Consider the following 3740-nt stretch of genomic DNA (forward strand, 5'->3'; position numbering starts at 1 on the left):
TGTAAGTCCCCCAAAGTAACATGATTGTAATTACTGCCTTGTCTACTGCTCTTTCTTACCTTATGTATCTAACTCAGATGGTCAATACCAGGAAAGGAAAGATTATCACGCAACAGCAAACAGAAATGAATCCTCCAAATCCCCCACCTGTTGAAACCGAGCAAGTGATCGCAACCCAAAGGCTGGTAATACAGCAATTGACAGACATGATGACCAAAATGCAAAACCAGATAAGACAAGAACGCGAGGAAATACGTCAGGCTCGTCTGGAGATACAACAAGAAATAAGGCAATCACGGTTGGAGAGACAAGAGCAACCACCATCTCCACCACCACCAGCTCCACCAAGCTACATAAACATATATATAAATTACTACTATTTGTAAAGATCTACATGTTCCTTTAGTTAGTATTCGGTATGCTACTATTTTAGGAGGAATAAAAGGTCTATCTGTCCCCATGAGTTGCTAATAAAATTATGCGTCATGCTGAGATTTTGGTTCGGGCATATGTGTTGGACAATATGAGAAAACCCATGAGAGTAATTACACTTAAAGGACCTGTTGTGGTGAATCAAATGACACGTAGATTGACATTGGCCATTATGGGTAGAGAATTTGGAGTTACTGCTATAATATTGGAGCCAAGCAGTATAGAATGTCTGTAGAAGAGTTAAAAGAACTCAAGAAGCACTTAACGGAGTTGCAAGAGGCTGAGTACATTCGTCCGAGTCTTCACCTTGGAGAGCACCAGTTTGGTTTGTAAAGAAGAGAGATGGATTGCAAGGGATGTGCGTGGATTAAAGGTCCCTTAATGATGTCACTGTGAAGAACAAGTTTCTGTTACCCCGCATTAAGGATTTATTTAATCGGATGAGAGGAGCCAGGGTATTCTCGAAGATTGACCTCCGATCGGGGTACCATCAGATGAAGATTAGGCCATCAGATATTCCTAAGACGGCTTTCTCGACTCGATATGGATTATATGAGTTCATCGTTATGTCGTTTGGATTAACTAATGCACCAGCTTATTTTATGGATTTGATGCATAAGATGTTCTTGGAGTATTTGGACAGATTCGTCGTGGTGTTCATCGACGATATTCTTATCTATTCTAAGAATGAGAGTGACCATGAAAAACATCTAAGGTTGGTGCTACAGAAGTTACGAGATAAACAACTCTACGCTAAGTACAGCAAATGCGAGTTTTGGATTGGCGAGGTGCTATTTCTTAGACATATCATTTCTAATGGAGGGATATCAGTGGATCCTGCTAAAGTCAAGGAGATAGTGGTGTGGAGCATACCCACTACGGTTACGGAGGACCGAAGTTTCTTGGGACTCGCAGGATATTATCGGAGATTTATTGAAGGATTTTCTAAGATTGCTAAGCCTATGACCTCGCTTTTGGTGAAGGGAAGAGAATTCAAGTGGGACGAGAAATGCCAAGTATACATGGATCACAAGAGTTTGAAGTATATATTCGCTCAGAAGGATCTCAACCTTAGGCAACGCCGTTGGTTGGAGCTTATTAAAGATTATGATTTGGAAATTCACTATCATCCGGGCAAGGCGAAATTTGGTTGCAGATGCTTTGAGTCAAAAGGAGCATGTTCATTCAGCTGTTGTTGCCCAGCTACTCGATGAGATTGTTGAGAATTTCAGGAGACTTAACCTGGGGATAGTTACTCACCCTAAGGGAGCTATTATTGATGTGGAAACTACCTTGGAGCAAGAAATCCGCAGAAGGATAAATTGGTGATGCTAAAATACAAGAGATTAAGGATCTGATTACTGAAGGACGAGGTCCGGATTTCACGAAAGATGAGCAAGACACCGTATGGTTCAAGGATCGGATATGTGTTCCTGAGATTGATAGTATTCATGAAACTATACTAAAGGAAGCCCATGACTCGGATTATTCTATTTATCCTGGGAGCACTAAGATGTATCAGGAATTGAAGCAGAAGTACTGGTGGTATAGATTGAAGAGAGATGTGACTACACATGTGGCTATGTGCGAGATGTGTCAAAGAGTTAAGCCCAAGCACCAAAGACAAGCTGGACTATTACACCCATTGAAGATACCTGAATGGAAGTGTATGGATTTCATTACCGGATTGCCTCGGATCTCGAAAGGATATGATTCTATATGGGTTATTGTGGATAGACTGACCCAAGTGGCTTATTTCATTCCGGTCAAGACTACTTATAAGGGATCACAATTGGCTAAGTTATATATGTCTCGGATGTGTCTCTACATGGTGTACCGAAGAAGATCGTTTTGGATAAGAGGATCACAGTTTACCCCCAGATTTTGGAAAAGTTTTCATGAGAATATGGATACGAAGTTGAATTTTAGTTCAACCTACCTCAGACTGATGGACTGACCGAAAGGACTAATCAAGTATTGGAGGACATGATGAGAGCTTGTGCCCTTCAGCATGTTAGTAGTTGGGACAAGAGTCTACCATATGCGGAGTTCTTATATAATAACACTACACCAAAATAGTAAACTTCCTAGAGCCTAAACCCTAGGAAGTAAGGCCTAAACTCTAGGAAGTTAGCTAAACTCTCGGAAGTTAAGCCATCCCGTCGGAAGTTTGGCTCTCGAAATTTTTTTGTCGGAAGTTAGCTTAACTTCCTAGAGCCCTCTAGGAAGTTAGCTAACTTCCTACAGCCAAAAAAGCCTCTCGGAAGTTAGTTGATTCTCGAAAGTTAGTAGCTTCACGCCGTCAGCTGACTAACTTCCTACGACTAATTTCCTACGACTAACGGTAGCCCCTAGGAAGTTAGCTGGCTAACTTACTACGACTGACTGTAGCCCCTAGGAAGTTAGCTGACTAACTTCCTATGGCTTAATAAGCCTCTAGGAAGTTAATTTTACCAGCATTACAAATGCTGTTTATTTTTATTTTACACCACATTCCACAACATAACAAATATATCAACAACTATATAGCATAACATATTTTCACATAAAACATCTCACACACAATCACATAACAATATTTAAATCCATAGTCTCATCAATTACATCACAAAAGTCTCATCCATAGTCTCATCAATTACATCACAAAAGTCTCTTCCATAGTTGTAATAAGACACATCTCATCATCCAGTACTAATAAGAGACGATATCTCATACATAGTCATAATAAAAGTCTCAAGTATCAAAACGCAATAACATGGAAGCTCATGGTCGCCCATCACCATCGGGTTACAGTGAAGAGTGATGGTCGATACCTCCACTAGTGAAGAGGGTTTCGACAAAGTCTAACACATCGTCTTGTTCATGCGTCGGCAAGGTAGCTGGAGGGGTCTAATATACATGTACAAATGACATTTGCTAAGTTACATCATAATATAACTAACAACAAGTAAATGATGATAAATATGCATACCTGATGTTCGGTAGATGGAGATGTAGGTATAGGTGGAGGTGAAGACCAAGGATAATGAACGGGAGGTGGGGGGAGGGGGGCACCGGGACGTGTATCCCTTGGGCCTGCGCTAGTTGCTACAAATTTGTCGAACTCATTCACATCAGCATTTTAAATCAATACATATCCACGCTGAACCCTCACCTGGCTCGTGTTGATGACGTTAGCAAACATTGTGTACCTATAAAACAAGTAACATCATGACAGATTAAGAATATATGTATTGCACTCAACAAATAAAACAATATAAGATATGTAGAGTCCTCACCTTCCATGAGCTTTTCCACCACTTGCATAC

At 40.6% G+C, this 3740-nt stretch overlaps 1 long non-coding RNA gene across 1 annotated transcript; it reads right to left on the minus strand.

Annotated features, from left to right (window-relative positions):
• Positions 1 to 3099: 3099 nt before the first annotated feature.
• Positions 3100 to 3483, minus strand: LOC111589549 (uncharacterized). The gene is made up of 2 exons (XR_002748614.1): positions 3404 to 3483; positions 3100 to 3321 (listed from the first exon to the last, which is right to left on the minus strand). It is a non-coding gene; the product is annotated as an uncharacterized lncRNA (long non-coding RNA).
• Between the last annotated feature and the right edge of the window lie 257 nt (positions 3484 to 3740).

The sequence above is a fragment of the Zea mays genome, chromosome 6 (assembly GCF_902167145.1).
Source record: "Zea mays cultivar B73 chromosome 6, Zm-B73-REFERENCE-NAM-5.0, whole genome shotgun sequence".
NCBI classification, from domain to species: Eukaryota; Viridiplantae; Streptophyta; class Magnoliopsida; order Poales; family Poaceae; genus Zea; species Zea mays.